The 22,380-nt window shown below is 42.8% G+C and overlaps 2 long non-coding RNA genes across 9 annotated transcripts in view; one reads left to right on the top strand and one right to left on the bottom strand.

The window, feature by feature from the left end:
- Positions 1–11,114, top strand: part of LOC118350768 (uncharacterized) — a 31,428-nt gene extending 20,314 nt beyond the window's left edge. The window contains exons 2-3 of the long non-coding RNA XR_004805233.2: positions 7,673–7,810; positions 10,978–11,114. This is a non-coding gene — a long non-coding RNA (uncharacterized LOC118350768). The remainder of the gene's footprint in view (positions 1–7,672; positions 7,811–10,977) is intronic.
- LOC112654538 (uncharacterized) overlaps positions 3,484–22,380 on the bottom strand; it is a 33,231-nt gene continuing 14,334 nt past the window's right edge. For 3 of the 8 annotated variants that reach the window (XR_007402186.1, XR_007402188.1, XR_007402183.1), the window contains 4 exons: positions 22,206–22,319; positions 15,583–15,845; positions 11,061–14,959; positions 3,484–10,749 (listed from right to left, as the gene is read on the bottom strand). This is a non-coding gene — a long non-coding RNA (uncharacterized LOC112654538). The other 5 variants (XR_007402189.1, XR_007402185.1, XR_007402187.1 and 2 more) reach the window with 4 other exon arrangements.

Below are 22,380 nucleotides of genomic sequence, written 5' to 3'. Positions count from 1 at the left end.
TATCTGTCCCATGTGCATTTGCAAATAATGTGTATTCTGCAGTTTTTAAGCACAGTGTTCTATAAAAGTCAATTAAACAGTATTGTTCAGGTCTTCTGGAAACTTACTAATTTTTTTGTGTGTCAGTTTTCCATCAGGTACTTAGAGAAAGGTGTTCAAATTTCTTACCATGACTGGATTTATCTACTGAGCCCTTTCAGTGTGTCAGTTTTTGCTTCACATATTTTGAAACGCTTTATTAAGTATATGCACATTTAGAATTATTATTCTTGATAAATTGACCCCATTATGAAATGTCCCTGCTTATCTCTGGTAATATTCTTTGCTCTGAAATATACTTTGTCTGATATTAGTCTAGCCATTATAGCTTTCTTGTGAATGAATATTTGAATACATATTTGTATGGGACACCTTTTTTCGTAACTTCACGTCTACGCAATCTGTACCTTTATGCTTAACGTGTAGCTCTCTATGCAACACAGTTGGATGCTGTTTTTACCTAGCTCGACAATCTCTACCTTTCTGTTGTAGTGTGTAGCCCATCTACAGGTAATGTAGACGATGTAATGTAGATGATACCATTGCATTTGGCTCTAATCATTTTGCTATTTGTGTTCTATTTGATGCATATGTCCTTTTTTGTTTATTCCTTCTTTGTTGCCTTCATTTGGGTTACACAAGTACCTCTTAGTATCCCATTTTATCTCCTCTATTGGCTTTTAGCTCTATCTTTTTTTTTAGGAGGAACTACAATATGCATTGTTAATTTATTATAGTCTACTACGAATTAATATTACACTACCTCACATATATGTAGTATATTTATATATTTCTCTTAACTTCCTCTGCCTTTTCTGCTATTATGTTTCACTTATGCTTGTTATAAACTCCCTCGTTATTACTTCCACTTCAAATAGTCAATTGTCTTTTAAGTAAATTTACATATAAGTAAGTTATATGTTTGTTTGTGTATTCACCACTTCTGGTGCTCTTCATTCCTCCATAGAGCCCCACCTTTCTGATTGTTACTATTTCATTTCAGGTTGATGGGTTTATGCTTACATTTCTTGTGCTGTGGTTTAATGTAATGAATTCTTTCAGCATTTGTTTGTATAGGCATGTCTTTATTTTTAACCTCATTTTTAAGGATATTTTTGCTGAATATAGACTCGTAGTTTGACAGGATATCCCTCCTCCTCTTGGACCTTTAATTGTTATTCTACAGTCTTCTGGTTTGCAGGGATTTTGACAGGAAATTCTTAAGTTTACTATCATTCTCCTGTAGGTGATATTTCCCTCCTATAAGAATTTTGTCATTGTTCTCAGCAAGTGGACTATGATAGGACTAGATGCAGTTTTCTGGTGTTTATCATACTTGGAATTTATTGAGATTTTTAAGGCTTCTCAGGGACCACAATTATAAATATTAAACTTCCTGATATGGTCCTATGATCACTAAGGTTAAGATAATTTTTTAAATGCTTTAAAATTTTTGGATAATTTCTTTTGATCTGTCTTCAAGTTTACTGACCTTTTCTTCTGCAATGTCAAATCTATTAAACCCATTCAGTGAATTTATTTCATATACTGTATTTTTCACTCTGACAATTGACATTTCTTTTCATGATTTCTATAACCTTGTTTTAGTTCCTCTTCTGTCCACACATAATGTCCATATTTTCTTTTAAAACCTTGAATATGTTTATAAAAGTTGTTTCAAAATCCTGGGCCATTAATTCTAACATCTCTGTCAACTCTGGATCTGTTTCAATGGACTATTTTTTCTCCTGAATATGTAACACATTTTCCCGCTTCCTTGTATATCTAGTAATTTGTTACTGTGTGCTTGACTTAGGGATGTTATTTCATTGAGTATTTTCCTTTAACAAGTGATATTTTTTTTCCTGCATGGCAGTTACTTCATTTGCAGCTTAGCCAGGGTTTTGTCAAGGTTTGGTTTTAGATTTTGTTAGGGCAAGTGTAAAGTTGTTCTTACTCTAGGGCTAGAGTGGCATATTCCTAACATTTGATTATTCTAGAGTATCAACTAATTGCTGTGGGATTTTAGTGAAGTTCACTCTCTGGTTTATCACAGCTAAAATATCTCTGGAATTCCCAATTTACACTTCAAAAATAGTTGTTCTCTGTCAGGCCTCTTAAAGCCTCATCCTAAACATATATAGTTTAGTGCCCAGCCAAGACTCAAGGAGATCCCCATCATTTTGGGGCCTCTCTTCTCTCAGGTGTTCTACCCTGAAAATTCTAATAGCCTCTGCATCCCTAAATTCTGATCTACTTTTCTCTACCCAGAAAAACCATTGTTTTTCTGTTCAGACTCCATTTCTCTGTGCCTTGGTTTACAACATAGCCCCAGGCAGATTTTTTTTTCACACACTGTATTTTTCATAGGGATGAATGGGAAGTTCATCTTATGCATTTTTCTTCTCTTAAAGATTATACCCCTTTATTGCCTATCATCTAATGTCCACCACTGCTCCATACATTTTGTCCAACATTATAATTGTTTAAAGTAAAAAGGAAATCTGATACCTATTTTTCTGTTATGGCTGGAACTATGAGTTGTATCCAGTAAGTTTTTGTTCCTAAGTTTTCCTATAAGACCCTAGGAGTTTTTTAAGTCCCTAGGGGAGAAAGGGCTAGGAAGACTAAGGGAGGAAGAAATCCCTAATATTTAGACTCCAAAATGTCAACACTGGAAGAGCTTAAGAGCAAGCCAGATTCCAAGGAAGGAGCCTGAATTTTCAGATGAATACCACTTTTGCATGAAACATCAAGAAAATATCTATCATCTCTTTCAAAGAATGGGAGGACAGCTTGTTGATGGATAATATGGAGGAGGTAAAGCTTCCTTAGCCTACTTTGAGACATGACTTCTAAACACCCATTTTTCAATAGTATGGTAGGCTAGAGAGTAAAGTGAAATTTCAATTGATTAAAGAAAATAAAGCAATGTGGTCTTTCTTATACACACTGTTTGGAGAGTAAGTTTCAAAGCCTCTAAATAAACACTTGCAAAGACAATTAGTTAAGTGAGTCTCTGCTGTGGCCATCTACCATCATGAAATATTTAGTTCTGATCATTAGAAAATTTAATAAGCAATAGAAACCTAACCAAAGTGTTCCTATAAACTCTTGAAAATCACACTAGCAATGATTAAGAGGAGGGTCTTTCTCTCAGTGTAAAACTGTGAACCATAAACACTGAAAGAATTACATTTATCCAGCGTACTTAATGAAGAAAAAGTGAGACATCCCTTTATGACATGTATTTTTCCATCTGCAGTAATTATCCTGCTGATAACTGTAACAAAATACATTTTGTAAACTATTAGCTAAGCATACTATTTATAATTCATAAAAGACTTTTTTTCATCTTTAAAAGGAGAAAAATGTCTATTTGAAGGCATTCAATCCTGATCATAAGTTTTTAAACTCCTCGACAACAAAGAAATCCACTCTGGCTCATTTCAGCAGTAAAAGGATTTTATTGTAAAGAGAATTAAACAGATAAATTTCCTAAAGGAGGCCCAAAGATGAAGCATTGGAAGATGCCAGCAACAACACCACTACCTGGGCTGCAGAGCTTCCTCAATGATACCTTCAGAGGCTCCCTAACTGCAGCTGCCATCACAGCCCACCACTAGACATTACCACCAGCTCCTCTGAGTCTGCAGCTTCAACAAAGTGGCCTTTGTCCTTGCCAGATGGATTCTGCGCAGAGCCGGCCTCTTGCCACCACCAGCTTTCAAACAAAGTCAACATAGATAGGTCTGATTGGTGGACCCACATTCCATGGTGGCACTCTTGGTACATAAGAGGGTGAGAAACCAGATTTTGGCTTCTATACGTAAGATGGGAGATCACCACAAACACAGGGACAAATTGCATCCATTGCTGCTAGGCATAAGCCAACAAAAAAAATATGGATAAATAAATAAGAAAAACAAGGGGGAGACATAAGTTATTTGGATCAGCTCCCTTATTTTAAGAATTTGAGTAAACCAAGGCACATGGATTGGAAGTGACTTACCACAAATCTACTCCTTCTCACCCTAGATTCACTTTTCAACTCTCAAGGGTGACAAGTACCTTCTGTACTCCTTTCTTCCACTTCTGCAGAAGAGACCTTAAACTGACTATGGTACTCATTCTTGTTGAGCCCAGATTTGGCTTTACAGCTGTTCTCAACATAATCTGAGCAGCCACAACCACAATTGGCACAAGAAGTGAAAACTATCTGCCATCCTTGTACTGCACGAGGCTGACATTCACTCAACAAATTCTTAGTATTATTTAGTATAATTAACACCGTTGGAGTCCACAAAAGATATTTTAGGTTATTGGTTAGATGATCTCTTTTGAGACTTAATGTTTATTATGCCCAGTTGTCTCTATTTTGGTTACTGGCACAAATTCATAATTTGTTTATAACTGTTAAAAAACACCAGGCTGTAACTCATTGTCTTGCCAATGATAGCACCAATCTGCCCATTCATTCAGATGAGTTTTCTCTCTTTGCTATTGTGAAGCATCCAAGTAGGTGAGACTATGGCTTGGGAGCTTTCTTTCTAGTAGGAGAGGCAATAACCACCAAGATGCTACTACACTCCTGTCATTCCCCTTTGGAAGTGTGCTGATGGCTAACCAACTCTTTAGCTTTTATCACTACTAAAATCCAGTGTGGGTTTCACTATGCTGTATTAGTGTACATCTAAACCAGACATGAAAGAGGACTTTTTCTACTTAGGTATCAGTAAATATAATATTTGTATAATGTAGTCACAGAGTTTTTTTTTTAATAAGTTATGCTATTGGATGCCAGTGGCAGAAATTTCAACTTAAACGGTCTTAACAAGAAAAAAAAAGGAATTTTACTGTCTCCTTGACAAAAACATCGATGAACAGATCTGTTTCCAGTGACTCAAATGAGGTTACCTCTGGACTTTGCCTTCTTTAGTGTTAGACCTTGTCCTCAGGCTTCATAAAATAGCTACAGGAAGCTCCAAATTCCTACTTTCCCAGACTCAAATCCAGGGGAATAGACAGCACTTTCTGGTAGTTTCTACATAAGTATCATTATTCCCTCCAACTGTAACAACTTGGTTCATGTGAACATTCTGGAACCGATTACTGTGGCTTGGGTGATTTGGTGCTCCGATTGGCCACGTGTAGATTACATGTAGCATCCTGGATCTGAGGTTGTAACCAATACTGTTATATCTAAAAACAGTCTATGTCCCCTCTAAGGGCATACTCAGACACTGTTCTGTGGGGAAAAGATAGCACACTTGAAGGGAACATTGAAGAGCATTTAATGAAGGGACCACACATGAGGTATGGACAATGGTAAGGAATACAGGGGATGGAGAAGTGCCCAGAACTAAGAACAGTGGGAAACCACTACCACCCCTTGGGCTGAAGGGCCAAGGAAGGGAGCTGTTACTGGGATTGGGTAAAAGGCATAGTCCCTGGGTTTGAACAACTAGTCAGAGCTATGCCAACATGTAAAGGAACACAGCCATTACCAAAGCATAGCCCAGAAGGGAGGGAGTAGAGAAACTACATTCCTCCAACCTCTCTCCCAACCCCGATATGCTTCTAGGGCCTCCCATTGTCAATCCTAACCAAAAGCCAGAGGGCAAGGAGCTGGGGTGACAGTCCACAGAAGCAAGCATCTTGGCATAGAGAACAGAATGAAAAAAAAAAGGTATAGAGTGGATTTGGAGAGACAAAAAGAGTAACTAGCAATCTATTTTCTCTAAGCCAAGGGTTAGTAAGATTAATGGATCATGGATCAAATCTGGCCCACCCCTTGTTTCTACAGATCAAGTTTTATTGGAATACATGGAATAAGCAAACATTTATTTATTTATTTATTGTCTATGGCCGTTTATGTGCTATAATGGCAGAGAAGAGTACTGTGAGAGAAATTAAGAAACATACCAATCGATGTGTGTGTGTGAACACCAAACAATCCTCTGACACCAACTGGGTGCCCTATCATTCAGTTCAGTTCCTCACTACCTGAAGAAAACATCAGATCCCCCAGTTAAAGGCCCAGTCCAACAAGACAACTCCCACTTCAGATGCCACTCACAAGTCCAGGTTGTCACCTGTGCTGCTCACTGACCAGCTTTAGATTAGAGGTTCCAAAGCCTCCTTGTGTTAATTTGCTGGAGACACAGAACTCAGAGAAACATTACTGGATTACCAGTTTACTATAAAAAGTTATAACTCGGTAATAGCCAGATAGAAGAGAGACACAGGGCAAGGTATATAGGAAGGGGCATAGAACGTGCCCTCTGGACATGCCACTTTCCTCAAATCCCCACGTGTTCACCAACCCAGAAGCTCTCCAAACTCCATCCTTTTAGGTTTTTATGGAGGCTTCATTATATTTATATAGGAATTATTGATAAAATCATGGCCATTGGTGACTGAACTGAAACTCCAGTCCTTCTGAAGGTTAGAGATTGGAACAGAAAGTTCCAACCTTTTAATCACACGGCTGGCTTCACTGGCAATGAGCTTCCATCCTTAGGTGAGGTATAAAAGTCACTTCACTGATATAACAAAATACTTGTTGCTTTCATCATAGAAAATTCCAGGGGTTGTAGGAGCTCTGTGCCAGGAAGGGGGACGAAGACCAAAAATATATTTAATATAAATCACAATATCACAGAAACCATATGGCCCACAAAGGCTAAAATATTTACTTTCTGGCCCTTTACAGGAAAGACTCCTGGCCTAGGCCAACTCATTTACTGTGCACACATAAAATATATGCAGACAAATTTCTATTGAATGAAAAAATAAATAAATGACTGAAAGCATTGCCAAGAGTCACAATGTGAGTGACCCTGAGCCTCAGTGCCATGAGATAATTGAGATTATAAGCACCCCAAGCCTCTTCCCTTTATTCTGGAGCTCCCTAGTAAGACTTACTCCCTTCTTCTGTGGCTACTGCTATAGTCCAACTGCCACTGCTCCTCTTGGTTTCTGCTGTTGCCTTGTCCCCATGGTTCAGTCGATACTGTCGTTTTCCTTGCCTGCTACATTACTGCTGTCTCTTCTAGGAATTTGCAATGCATTTGTTTTTGTTCGTAACCTCTGACTATGGAAAACCACAGTAGCCTCTGCAAATGCTTTAAAGACGAGAGAGAGGAAGAGGCTTACTCTGTATGGCAGAAAAAGAACTACCATTGCTGCAATTGCTGGTTTTTTACCCAACCTTAACAAGGATTAACAGGAGAGAGAAGGGCAAGTAGGAGTGGGGAAGGGAGGGATGCTCTAAATCATCATTGAAGACTCCTGTTAACAGGTAGAGCTGGGAGGCCTGCCGGGGCGAGGTGCCTGGAGAGATGAGGGGAAGTGGAAAAGAAGACGGATGAGAGAGGCAGGATAAGACTGGAGGCTGGAGGTCCCACCCACCAACGTTGCCCACATTGCCCCTGGGCTGGTGAACTCTCCAGAACCAGAGGAGAAGAAAAGGAGGGGTGAAAGGAAGGGACAAGTCTTGTCCGAAAGGATTTCTCAGGAGGGCAACAGCCAATCGCAGTGCTCTACAGGTCGTTTTGGCAAAACACCTGCACGGGCATGGTTTAGTAATATGCCCACTGCTACTAACAGTGTATCACAATCTCATAAACAGGTGCTCAGCCCCTAATCGGTAGCAGGAAGCCTGTGATGGCTCATCTTATCCAAGAGCCCTGGTTCGATACCCCAGCTGAAAGCAATCAAGTTGGAGGAGGACTAATGAAAAGAGAAAGCAGCCTTGACCTTCCACCTGGTAAGGATACAGGGCAGAATCTGAGACCCAGAAAAGAGGCCCCACCCAATCACCTAGCACCCTGATCTTAGATCTCCAACCTCTAGAACATTTTGAAGCTCAGGAGCAAAGAAGGGAAATCCATTGAGAACAGTCTGTAAAGCAGCCCCATTGGGATCCAGGTCTTCTTCTTCTCCTTGCACAGATAGGAAATGCAACCATACGAAAAAGTACTTTTATGGCTTCCACGTGATCATCTGGTGCTTTCCATGGGGCTGGAACTCAGCTGCCTGACTCCTCCTACTTCTAATGCTCAAAGAAAACTCGAGAAATAGGCGAATTTGGATAATGGTAACTTCACAAGCATCCTAATTACAAATCCAACCATTATACAACAAAAAGAGAAATTCTCATGCTACCTAGAGGAAAGATGACAGGACACACTGTAAACTGATGGCCTACGGGCCCCGCCCAGCTGTATATACATTTTGTCTGGTCTGCAGTGTTCAAAAAAAAATATGTAGCTGTCAACATTTTAAAGTTGAAGTACCTCAAAAAGATTTATCAGTTTCTGCTGCTCCCTGGGAATTGTGGCAGCATCTGGCCCTCTTTCCTACATGGCAGTATTTTCTTGGACAACAGCTGCTGCCTCGCTGAGTCTCCTGGGCTCAGTGCGTACCACTTCCATTGTGCCCTTGTCTCCAGGGGAGGGAGTGCACCGGCCGCTTTGTCTTAGCTGATTCCCTCTTTTATACTACCTGCCGGTTCGGGTTGCTTTTGCTTGTGACCTCCAATTATGGAAAACTGTAACAGCCTTCTGCAAATGTTTTAAAGAGTGAGAGGAAGAGGCTTGCTCTGTACTGCAAGAAAAGAACGAGCACCCACATAGGGCAAGTGGGTTGGGGAGTGGAAGGAGCAGCTTTCTAGGAACATGGACTTTAGCTCAGTGTCAGATTGAATTTTAGATGCTTGAAGTCTCAGTCCTGAAAGTGTTTGGACACTGATGCCCAGCTATCAGGGAAAATGCAGAAGAAGTGCTTCCATTCATCTGACCTTGGGAACTGGACTCCATCCCCTTTAAAGCATGCTTTTGGAATAACCAGATTTAATACAATTCTTTTGAATTGGACAACACGGCCACAGAAAGTGTCAAAAGGTGCAAGCAAACTGTCCCTCTTGCCTCCATTCCCTTCTGGGAGGCAACCATTGTGCCTTGCTTTTTGTCTTTCCAGAGATGTTCCGTGCACATGCACACTTACATATTTTCCTTATACGAGTAATAACTTGCTGTAAAGAGAGAGAACAGGCTCACAGAGAGATTTTCAGATTTACCCACACACACACTTTCACCAGTCCCCTCCTGGGACTCTTCAAACACACAAATCTAATCACGTGAGTCTCCTACCTAAAATACCCCCAATGGTTTCCCATGGTTCTTAGAGTATAGGACAGATTCAGCCCTGGCTCCCAAGGCCCTGTGTCACCTGGATGCTGCTTCCCCTGGGTCATCTCTTCCTGGCAATGTCATCTTACATTCTTTGTTCCAGCCAGACTAAACTCCCATGCAACTTCCTACCAGGAACCATACTCTCCCCGTGTCCTTTCTAGGGTACCTGCTGCTCCACGGTAGGATCTTCCCATTCACTCCTGATTGTCCTCCAGCTGTTCATTCACTGAGGCCTTATGGGGTTTCCAGGCCGGGTGAGCGTCCCTCCACCCTGCTCTCTATCTGCCTGCCAGGTTGTAAGATGCCCTATGGTTCAGGGTAATCATTCACACGAATGCAGGCCCTAGGAGGACAGGGACTCACTCATCTCCACTCATCTCTGTGTTGCCAGCATTCAGCACATGCCTGGCACAGAGAACACACTAGAACACAGTCACTGGGGCAGTAAATAAGGATCACTACAGGGCACAAGGAAGATCCCAGGCTTTGCCATTCGCACCCCACTCCATTGCTTGGCATATTGGTGGCTGGACAGCTTGTTTTCTCAGAGGTAGGAGAGTACTTTTATGCTAACACAAATTCCAAACGTCCATTTTCTGACATTTAAAGATAAGTCATACCAAATGAGACGTGAAATAAGGATTTCCTTTGATCTATCTGCTGCTTAGCCCCAAAAAGCTCTGATCTTCTGACAAATGACTCTGAATCTGCATTAAACAGCCACTACACGGATCGTAATTTTTTGTTCCCAAAACAATAAACCAATAGATGTTTGGAAAGGGCATCTGAGGAGATGAAAAATGATTTATAAGAATACAAAGGAGCCAATAATTTAGGGCCTCCAAAACAATCATATGTAAGAACCGCCAAAAACAAGACAATAGGCCCAAACTGGAGATGTTGATGCTAAGGCCCACATCACCAAACCAAGACTTCAGCACAAAGAATCAATCCCAGGAATGCAAACCGAAACCACCAGGGCTCACCCAAACAGTGTTATTTAAGTAACCTGCCTGATAGACCCCTGCCATCCCCTAAAGCCAAAAGACTTTGCAATAAGCCACTTGGTTTTCTGCCTGGTGTAACTTCCCTGCTCCTGCTCCTGCTCCCATCTGCCTGCTTTCCGTTTGTACAGCAGCTCGAAGCTCCTTTCTCTCTGCTGGATTGGATGCTGCCCGATTCTGATGGAATTTTCGCTCGGATAAACTCGTCGCATTTGTAGTGTGCCTCGGTTTATCTTGAACAGCTCTGGTGTCAGAGGATGGAATGGAGACGCCAGGCAACATGTAGGAGGAAGCAAACGTGGGTACCTGCTGAGCCCCTGCAGCCCGCTGTCACTGCTGTGGCTGCTGTGGCTGCTGTCACTGCTGTCGCTGCTGCCTCAGGACGGGGCAGGGAAGTCCCTCTAGGATCCTCCGCAGCTCTCACGTCAGGAGCTTCCAGACTCATTTGAGCGTTCCTTTCTCTGGACCGGGTCCGACTTGGAAACCAGACCTGGTAGACTTCCGCTGGGCTAGCGGGGGGCGGAGGCAGCATGACGCTTTAGGTGAGTCCAATTTTGTTTTAAGGCTGAACAAGCAGATTAAGCTTACCAAAGAGCATCTTCAATCACAGCAGCCACAGCTGAGGACTTCCCACCCAGATACACTCATCCTTTTACAAGGTGCCCTGCACATAAAGGGATCTCAGCCAACCATTCCCAGCAAAGGGTAAAGGGAAATTTATTTTTCTTTCTCTACAGTTTCTGACCACCAGGATGGGGCCCACTGGCACACCCCACTCCCTCCAGCAGAAGAAAACCAGCAGAAGGATGAGAATTCTTACCCACGTGGCTCTCCTGGATTTCCATGTGTGGTGCCGGTGGAGAGAAGCTCAGACTTTGGGGCAAAGCTAAACATCTAGAGAGATGTTCCTGAGAAGAGTCATCAATATTTCATTTTCTGCCTTGGCACGATCTCAAGGCTGTGGCTTCTGCTTCAAGGCTGGAGCATTACCAAGCCCTGATCACGGTCCCCTTCTGGGGCAGAAGATAAGATTCTCCAGCCTATGTTTCCGAGTCAGGGAAATAAATGGGAACCTGGCTGCAGGGGTTACATGAATCCTATTTCCATGGCAGTTAGAAAGTACATTTCCCACCAGGAGATTATAGCCCTTCAAGGATATCCTCTTTCTCTGCACCCCCTGCCACCTCTGGCCACACAGTGGGTGGGAGGTGAGATAAGAAAACTCAGTGCTTCATGATGGATACTTTTGTTCTGTGCTCAAGGGTCAAGGCCCAGGACCTGGAAGCCCCTTTGTGTTTGCCTCCAACGGGGTGAGACCATGAACCACAGGACATGGATAGAAAGCACAGCTAAGGGGCACTCCACACGCACCCATGCCTCCTCTTAGAAAGCTCCTGTCCCATAGGAGCCACCTCCCAGGCTGTTGGGAAAGATCAGGACCTTGGGTCCCCTAAGCATGAGTAGTGTGACCCGACTCTAAAACTGTGGCTGGCATTCTTTCACCTTCCTGATATTTCACCCCAAGGCCCCTCCACCCTTCAAGTGAGGCTGTTTTGACTTTTTGCCTGTGCAGCGGGAATTGAACAGCAGGAGAAAGAAAATGGGACCCATGGGACCCTCGCCTGACTTTTTCTTTCAAAAGTTAATAACTTTTGAATAACAAGGAATAACAAGACGACAAAAACCAGAGCATGCACAACAGATTTGGAAGATCCCTTGAGAAGGAGGAAAACTTCTAAATGTTCTTCAGATGCTGGGTAGAGGGAGGGATAAACTAAGCAGGGAAATCAAGAGTACATGAACGTTTGTAGGACTCTCTGGCAAAGAGGAGCCTGCATTTTCTTCCCGGGCACAGGGTGGGGAGGTGGCACAGCAGGGAATAGAAATGGCCCAGGGATATGTACGTGTGGGAGGAGGCTTGCGTAACCAGGGGACACGTCCTGGGCCCTGCTGAATTGACCCATATGTCTGAGAGTAGCAGGCAATCAACTGGGCCCCTCAGACAGGCTCCCTGAATTTCTGGCAGCTGAGCAGGACCCAAGAGAGGCACAGCCACAGCTGAAATGAAGGGAGCCCTGGGCAATCGGGAGTGAGAACAAGGCGGGCTCAGCCGCACCCTGTGTGTACCAACAACTGAGCACCTCGGGGTGGAGAATCAGAGGCAGGGACATGGCCATGCGGTCAGTGAGCACTGGCCGAGGGATGCCGGATGCCCCAGCCCTGCATCTGGCCACAGGAGTGAAGCCAGCAAGGAGACAGAGCTGAGACATTCTGTCCCCACCCCCAGCCCCCAAGAAAATGGAGGCTTAGGATATAAATTAAGTTAGCTCTGGGGGTTGGCTGATATTCTTCTAACCTATTGAGTAGAATTCCATTCTTGGGGGAAAAAATTAAGGATATGTGGATCCACTAAAAAACCCTGAAAAGATGTATACCCAGCATTCATAGAGGTTACTTCTGGGGGGTACAACTCCTGAGTCAGTCTCTTTCTCCCTCCGTCTCTCTTTTCTTCTCTCCTTCTTTCCTTTTTTCCCCCCTAAGTATATCTTCTTTTCTAGTTTTTCATAATGAACAATTTTCTTATTTTCTACAATGGGCTTATTTTGTTAGGAAAAAACAGCAGAATAAAATAAGAAAACTGAAGAAGAATCAGCATTCAGAGTTTATTCCATTTCATTCTGAGCATGAAGGAGATTCCACTGACGTGTGTTTGGTTTTCATGCAGAGTCTGGGCAAGCTAAGGATCTCTTGTGTCCTCTGGACTATCTTTCATCCTTCCTCCTCTTTTGTAAATATCTGGGATTCTGATCTTTCTAGAAAACCTCCCAGAACCTTCTTTGCAGAGGACCTGCCATTTATATCTGCTAACCTGGCTTTTGTCCTTCACAATTTGGGACTTTGCAGTTCAAAGAGATTACATTTAAGGTACTTTCCCTCCTTCATCCAAGCAGGACACTAGCTATCTTATTTATCTGAGCTTGAGAGGTTGAAATAACTGACAGCATTTGATTCTGAGGGTAAAAATCTAAATGTTATTAAGGGCATTTATCAAGAGGAAGCAATCGCATTGAATTCCAAACTCCTTAAAATGTAGAGAAATGGCTAAATTAGTGGCATTTAGTTTCAATCAGAACCTACCAGCCTCACTCAGTTTCATATGAACATCTGATAAGAAATTAAATTAACCATACTAGGTGAATCATATACTATGTACATTTCTAATTACGGTCTGTAATCCCCATGGCACCCAGCAAGCTGCTGGGATAACCTAGCCCCTGAATCACTTTGTGAGAACTCAGAAAATGAAAATTCATTTAAATCTTGGCCTATGGCTGGGGAAGTACATTAATTGCCCCCCCCCCCCCATCATATTTTGTTCTGGTTTAAAAGTTCTAGGCTGAAAGCATTTTGCCTTTTCCATGCCATTAACTACTCCCCGCCTCAGCCTCCATGTATGGAGTAATTAGAAGATGCAGGGCAAGTCTTTGATGGCTTTCAATATCTAGAAGCTATAAGAAGGTTATTTCTTTTTTTTTTTAATTTTTATTTATTTATGATAGTCAGAGAGAGAGAGAGGCAGAGACACAGGCAGAGGCTGTGCTCCATGCACTGGGAGCTCAACATGGGATTTGATCCCAGGTCTACAGGATCGCGCCCTGGGCCAAAGGCAGGCAATAAACCGCTGCGCCACCCAGGGATCCCAAGAAGGTTATTTCTAATAACTACCTGATAATGCGATAGGTCAGAAGCCTGATTCCTTCCCTCCAACATCCATGTCCTATCGCTTCTGCCTCCTGCATGTTTCTTGAATGAAAACAACTTCTCTCCATCTTCACAGACACTTCCCCAGGCCAGGCGTGGAGACTGCCATCTTAGCTTCCCATCTGGCCTTCAGGAAGTGCCATCCTTCTAAAAATACAAGTGCAATCCTGCCCTTATCTCTTCCAAAGCTCTGCAATAGCTCCCCAATGCTCTGGGGGTAAAACATAAACTCTTCCTCCTGGCTTTCAAGGCTTTTCATTAGAGGTTGCAAACCAGAAGCCTGTAGGATGATAGGTCTCGTTTGGCTCACACATGAAATTTTGTGAATTTCAAGGAAAGCCAATGTTTATAATTTTAAAAATCTCGTGTACAAATCAAAATGTAAGGCTTCCCTCGGAAAATCAGTGCCTCTGCTAACACTGGGCACACGCCCTCCCATGGCAAGAACCGTCAGGAGCTGAGTAGGGCTCTCCCACGTGGATGGAGGCTCTCAGCCTGCAGCACCCTGTTGTGTGACCTTCCTACGGTTCCTTGAGGTTACCTGTCTGACGCTGTGGATGGGTAGGCTCCGTGTGACGGACCCCCGGACTCTCTCCCATTTAATCTCACACTGCCCTTTCTTCACACATGCCCAGTCCAGTTGGGTTAACTTCTCCCAGTCTCCCTCTGTACCCCCCACCCTCCCATATACACAACCTGGGCTCTAGACTCACCCTAGTGTGCCCACGCCATTCCCTCTGCACACTCCACTCAAACTCACCTGGGGGATGTTTAATTCCAACTCATTCTTCGGGTCTCAGTTTAAATGTTCCTTTCTGGGATCCCCAGGAGGCTCAGCGGTTCAGCACCTGCCTTTGGCCCGGGGCGTGATCCTGGAGTCTGGGATGGAGTCCCGAGTCCGGCTCCTGGCATGGAGCCTGCTTTTCTCTCTGCTTCTCTCTCTTTCTCTCTCTCTGTCTATCATGAATAAATACAATCTTTAAAAAAATAAAAATAAATGTTCCTTTCTCAGGAATGCCTGTCCCTGACCTCACCTACCCCAAGCCCTGTTTTAATCGTCCCACCTCAGAGTGTCCTCTTGTGTAGGGCCCGAGTTGGATGCTCATCAGTACATGCTGCCCCGGCATCTGGTGCAATGGAGAGGGCCTCAGATGGCCCACCTGCCAGCCCCCCCCACCCCTACTCTGCCCCTGCAGCCAAGCGAGCCTCCGTATTCCATGGCCCAGGTGCAGTTCCTGCTCTTCTCTGACCAGTGGGCTTCAGTTCCCTGCCACCTCATGGAATTATTCAGACAAGCCAGTCACATCCTCTTGCAGGAACCAAGGGTACCCCACCTTCTTGATACTGCAAAGCTTGACTCTCACAGCCCAGACGATTTGCTCCATCTTGCAGTGCAACACCTCACGGGCATGAGGTGTCCTCTTCCCCCGGGCTGTGAGTATACGTGACAACCTCCCCTGTCCAGTGTTGTGTGGCATGTGTTCAGTTATCCCTCCCACCCCAGGTTGGGAATAACCTCCTTCAACAACAGGGGGCAACTAAAACAGCCCACATGTAACTATAGCTACTTGCTCACTCACCTTCCCCCCTGCCTCAGACCATAGACTCCACGGGGCCAGGGGCCAGGGGAACAGAGCTTGGCACGCAGCAGGTGCTCCATAAACGCTGGCTGGAACTGTGTCAGTGGGATGGTGAGTATCTTTTCAGTGGACTATTCAGCCAGAAGATGAGCATCTTTCAGAGATTGTAGAAGAGGTTTGGCTTGGATGACACTGCACTTCTCGACTTGTCAGAGTCTGTGATTTCAGTAGTCTGTCACTTTGTTTCAGATTCTTGCAACTGCCTGTTTTGCCAAATAAGACAGAGGAGAAAATCAGCCATTTTTCACCAGGAAGCTAAAGCTCTCAGTTTTCAAGATGCACTCACTACTGCTAAAAAGCCTTCAGTTTCAAGAACTAGGAACCCATTTCAATGAGCAGGACACTGCTATGCTAAATATGAAGGAGGTGCAGAATTGAATGACACTTGTTCCGAAGACCACTATTGAGGCCCCTGGGTGATTACCGGGGGCGGGAGGCTAAATCATCTGCAGATGGTTTAGCAACACGTTTATATCATTTGCATGTGTTAGTAAAGCAGTTCTAGAAATGAATCTAATTAAGGGGCTGTTTTAGCAGTAAGGATGTTCTCACTTAAATCCAGAAAACCATTTCCGTCATTTCCAGATTTTTAAAGATCAAAATCCAGCTGAGTTTCTGTAATATGCCATTTGAACATCTTGGAAATAAATGTATGTCTTAAAAATAGTAGCAACACCAATGGGTTATCACGGAGCACTGTAAAACATCATCTTGTAACATTATGGTACTTCAGAGAGGATATATATTCGCAATTAAAATTTTAAGAATGCTCTACGGCATTTTCTTTCATTATATTGAGTTAAAATCCAAACTATTTTAGAGGCATAAATTCTGCATATTTTAGAGTTATAAATTTTACAATTTATGCAAAATTTATGCTAGTCAGACCAATCAGAGGAGGAGCTGGCAATGTTTCGTTTTAGGTTATGCCTATGCATGAAACTAATTGGACTAAGTTCAATTCATAATTTCTTCAAACCTTCGGCTTAAGAAAATCTTAGTTTTGTTCAAACTCTATCCCAGGAGTGAGGAAGAATGTCAAATAGAGACAGATTATTAGAACAAAACCCCCTACTCTCCAAGAGAGACAATGGAGTAAAGTGGTTTCTGAGCTCAGGCTGTCACTTTCACTGTCCTGGGTTCTAATCTTGGCTCTGGCACTTATTAACTGACCTGGTTTGAACAAGCTACTTAACCACCCCCAACCTCATCATCTTAAAATGGCAACAATACAAAGACTTATGTCATGGTGATGTTGTAGAGATTATGGGTAAGAATGCATATAAATACTTATCATAGCTACTGGCACATAAAAAGCATTCTTTAAATGTTAACTACTACTATTATTATTATAGACCAGTTTCACAAAATGTCCTAGCAATGAAATCTTTGAAAATTTGATTCTGCAACTGGCTATTGGAATCTCGAATTTGCCTCTTGGATTGCCATTGCCATTGGCTCTCCACCAGTTCCCATAATTTAATGAACATGGGACTGTGCCAGTTCCCAGAAGGGAAAAAGTCCAGGAAAAGCAAGGATGGAATTTGGTATTATAGACAATAATATAAAATCAGGAAGGAACGTTATCTTTCATGTCATTAATGAATCCAAAACGTAGCCAACGCATCAAGCCTTCCAGGTAAAGAGATCATTATTACACAGAAAGTGGCTGGCAGCGGATTTCCTTGGATCTCAGAGCATCAGCCCCAATTATCATGTGTTGTCCTTGGGAACCTGTCATGCCATGACTGGGCTTGGCCATTTGGAGTCCAAGACACAAAGCCTGCAATGGTAATGGGCATCTCGAATATTTATTCATGAGACACAGAGAGAGAGGCAGAAACATAAGCAGAGGGAAAAGCAGCCTCCCTGGGAAAGCCCAATGTGGAACAGAACCCCGGGATCACGCCCTAAGCCTAAGGCAGATGCTCAACCACTGAGCCACCCAGGCATCCCTCTAGCTCTGATTTTCTGCAGCACCAACACACATAACTTGGGATGTGGGTCAAGTAAGATAGACAAGACTATTCAATTTATTCAGAAAAGGGTCATCATTTTCACCTGGATAGAACCAACTATGCCCAGCATTCTAAGGATTATCTCACCAGTACTTACTCGTAAGAAGGCAGGTAAGAAAGAATATTCCCCTTCACCTCCCAAGAGGCGAGTACTTAATGTAAAAGGGACACACAATTTGCTTATTGTCACCTTCATATCTAAATTGCACAATTTGAAAATATATAAACATCCCGTGGGCAAGAATCATGATTATCTTCTTTAAAAAAAAAAGGATTTTATTTATTTATTCATGAGAGACAGAGATAGAGAGAGAGAGAGAGGCAGAGACACAGGCAGAGGGAGAAGCAGGCTCCATGCAGGGAGCCTGATGTGGGACTTGATCCCAAGTCTCCAGGATCACCCTGGGCTGCAGGCAGCGCTAAACCACTGCACCACCGGGGCTGCCCTCATGATTATCTTCTTACTCACTGTTGGATGCCTAGCATCTAGCCCAGGACCTAGAACATAATGTGTATTCATGAATATTTAATAAATGAATAAATGGTAAATGAATATGTATGAGCTCTCTCACTTTTGTGCCTCAGTCTGAAATCTTTTTCTACCTCTGTCCATTCAGTAAACTTCTACTCATCCTAAAAGTCTCTCCTCAGTTACCATTCATCCTACAAAATCGTTTTTCATTTTAGGTAGGGGAAGTCCTCTTTGTCTCTCCTGCCATGGTATCCAGCACACACCACACAGACGTCAAGGGTTCTATATGCAAACAACAAAACCCACTCTGGCTGGTTCCAGCAGAAAGAGATTTGTTACAGGATATTGAGGAGCTCCCAAAATTTTGAAGCAGGATCAAGAACCAGGTCTCAAAGCTACCTAGGTAGAAATAATAGCGAGGGAAGAGCCCGATCCCATAGCTGCTTGAGGAAGAAGAATGGCAGCAACTGCTGCTGATCCTTTGGGCTCTGATGGCCCAAAGGAGACCTGAGGAGACAGGCACCGTGACAGCCACCTCACAACTAGACACCTCTACAGCTCTTCTCATCAGAAGACTAAACCTTGTGGTGTCTGGCTGCTACCTCATGTTGATCATTTCTGCCTCCACTTGTGCTAGTACATGCGATTGGAAGAACACAGGCCATGTGCCTGGGCACCAGCAGCAAGTGGTCTACAAAACAAAGTTTTACCCTTCCAGTCTGTGTAGCAGAGGAAGACAAGCTGGAAGGTGCTGAGTGAGCCATCCAACCATATGCACCATGCTTCACAGCACCATTGTCTCCTTCACTTGGTAGGAGTTCCTTAAAATCTGAGAGAGAGAAAAAAAATTACCCTGAAGAATCAGTGCAGAAAATCCAAGATCCGATCATTAAGAGCTTAAAAAGAGAGAGAGAGAGAGAGAGAGAGAGAGAAAATGGAGAAAAAGGAGAGAAAGAGATAATACCAATTTATTTCCCAAGACAAAGGAAAAGAATTTCTACACCGAAAGGTCTGAATTTTAAAACACACCCCCCCGACACATCTCCAAGACATGTCAGAGCACCAAAGATAAAGACCCTAAAAACTTTAGAAAGAGAAAAAAAGTGTCTACAAAGGATCGAGAAAGAAACAGTCTGGCACACCACCACCGGGGTACTGAAAGAAAATGGAACAGCACCTTCAAAGTGAAGAAAAAATGGTCTTTGACCTGAATTCTATCCCAAACAAAATGTTGTTAAATAATAATGGCAAAATAGATTTTTTTTTTATATGCAAGACTCAGGAAGTTTGCCTATGCATTGTTCACATGAGAGTTACTAGAGAAGATGTGCTCCAGTAAAATGAGGAAGTAAATTGAGAAAGAGGAAGTCCTAAGATCCAGGGAATGGTGTGTCCAATTTAGAGAACGGAAGGTAAGGAAAACACCAGCTAATCATCGGTCTCAGAAGGCAATCAGTCTCAATTACAGGAGGCAAATGGAGAGTGCCCAGCGGAGGTCTCTAGAGGGAATAGGATGTCTATAAACTAGATACTGTGCTGGAGACATTTTAGGAACATAAGCCGATGATAAAGGTAGAAAATACAAAAATTGCGGCAATTAGAAATTCCAGGAAAAAAAAAACTGAGATGAACGTTATCATGGCGCATTACTCTTCCTCCAGAAAAATAATACGGTAAAGACTGTTTAATGATTTTCAGTTTTTAAAACCAGCAAAAGACAAAGCCTGTACAACAAAGACTGTAGATATTATGACTCTTGTTACTGTAAAGCCACAAATTCAGATGAGAAACTTAGGAAGTGGAGCGGGGGAGGTTACAGCAAGGAAAGGATGACTACATACTAAATAGTATCTTACAAAGCAAGGAGTATGGCACTCAGCATCCTTACCCCCATCTTCTAGCAATAGCATCTCAATTTTTTCTTTGGGTCATTTCTCCTCCCAACACATGGAGTCTTAGTGAGATTGTCAATCCACACGTCCTATACTCTTTAGCCAATGGGTAAGCATGTGGTCCAGTATAAGCCATTCAGACTTTGTCTTCCTGGTAAATTGAGAATCTCCGTCAATTCACATTGGGTAGTGCCCTAAAGAGACCATGCATTAATTCTCAGAACAACCTTAGATTCCCAGAACACTCCCTATTTGTGGCTTTTCTGAAGCCTGACTCTTCAGCTTCTTTGATTCTATGGGTATCTGTCCTCCCCACTAACACCCAATTCAATTTGTGCATAACTTAGCAAGAATTGGTTTCAACTGGTAAGACATAATAAGATAAATAGAAATTCAATGACAGTGTTTTAAATTACAAAAGCTGGAACTGAAAATAGTGATGTGAATATGTAAAGGGAGGGGGGATTAGAGGAGGGACCTAGTGAGCAGAACTTTCACCTCTTAACAAGAAGTCAGTGTAAAAAGTGTAAAGCTGACAAATCATGAAAGAACGATATAGCAAATTAGCAATAAGAACCATAATAAAACTAAATAAATGAGTAAAGCTTTAAAATTTAAAAAGAGAAATGGTCTCTGGACAAAGGGGACCAGGTAAGGAGAAGTAGGACAAGAGACTATTTCTTTTTGTTATAAACTTATCTTAATTTTTCCCTGTGTGTCTACATTAATTGATAACATTCTTAATGTTAAAGAGGTGAGTAACAAAGATTGTTGGTCTATCTATAATAAAGATGGTTCAGAATTTCAAAGCCTTCTTCTCAAAATAGAAGTCAGCCCCTGGAAGCTGTTCTGGAAAATGCCACATTATAGAACAGCTCTGTCTCAGATTCTGAAGGAGGGAGCAACACTGCCTCCATTGGTGGATCTCCATGGGACTCCTGGACTAGGCAGGGAGGAGCTGTTGCCACCTCAAATGCCCTCACGGGATCCCCACCTGTTGCCCACCTCAAGCATATCTGCCTTTTCTTGATATGCCCTTGCCAAGCTTAGAGTTGGTGATGTGAGAAACAAGGCCGAAGAAAAATTACTAAATTTCCTGACTACCTACAGCCCATTGATAAGTCCTTGAAACAGGCAGAGTGACCTTCCTTTAGACTCAACTGCCTCGATGTTCATACTTTGCTAAAGGCAAAAGGCAATCTTAGCCTGACCACCAGGATCCTGTAAGTCTACTTTAACATATAAAAATTCCTTTAGAAACTTCTTTATCTTTAAATCCCCCAAGATACGTATTGGCAATCATCCCCCAAGCACATGTCCCACCGATATACATCTGAAGGGTCTCATGACTCAAGTTTTATTAGATGGTAATAAATGACCTTTTCTCAACAATAACTAGCCCCCCTCAAGGTCCTAGAAACCTTGCTTCCAAAATTCCTTAGAGACTTATGCTATCCCTAACCCCCTCCCAACTTGAAAGTATATAATGGGCCCCTGCTCATGACCCTGGTGCAGCTTTCTGCCCACAGGTCTTGTCTCTGTGCTTTAACAAAATCACCTTTTTGCACCAAAGACATCTCAAGAATTCTTTCTTGGCCGTTGGCTTCGAACCCTAATGTCTTTCCTACATCAGGATTTGGCACAGAACTTGGATGCTTTGACTTGTTCTTTGCCAATCTCCTTACCCAATTTCACCCTGCTTTCCTAGAAAATCAGAACTAGTCTTATCTCCTCTACTCTCAGGTGATAATAAAAAATGACATCTCCATATCTCTGAGACCACATGATTTATTTTGAATGTGAGGCATAGCTTTCACTGTTCTTATGTCACATTTTACTGATAATACAAGGTCAGACCCTGATAGTGACGGTGTGGAGATGGCACTTTTCCCAGCATTGAATCAGGGGAAATCAGAAACTTCAAGGTGTCTTTGTTTTTCTTTAGTAAATGAAACTCTGGAGGTGATTTAAGACATGCATGGAGATTGTTAGGCAGGATAGACTCAGTGGAAGTAGATGAGAGAGAGAGAGAGAATCCCACAAGTTCTCAGGCTAACCTCCCCAAAGAGGAGATTAGTGTTGTAATGCTAGCATTCAGCTTGATTGTCAACAATGACCTGAGTTATCACAGGAGGCAAAAAGTGGCCACATGCATCTTTTCCCATCTTCACATTCCCATACCTTTGGATGAGAGGGACCATCTCCCCTTTTCCACATCCCTCTGCAATGCCTGATCCTCGGTTCTGAAAGTGAGTGTTCAGAGGAGAGCAATGAAGAAATCTGAGGCTGGAAGATCTGAGGGAAGGAACGAGATCAGTTGGAAGTTTTCAGGCTGCAGACAGAGTGGAGTCAGGTG

The sequence above is a fragment of the Canis lupus genome, chromosome 15 (genome assembly GCF_003254725.2).
Source record: "Canis lupus dingo isolate Sandy chromosome 15, ASM325472v2, whole genome shotgun sequence".
NCBI classification, from domain to species: Eukaryota; Metazoa; Chordata; class Mammalia; order Carnivora; family Canidae; genus Canis; species Canis lupus.
The sequence above is the reverse complement of the archived record's forward strand: the minus strand, read 5'-3'. Positions and strand labels throughout refer to the sequence as shown.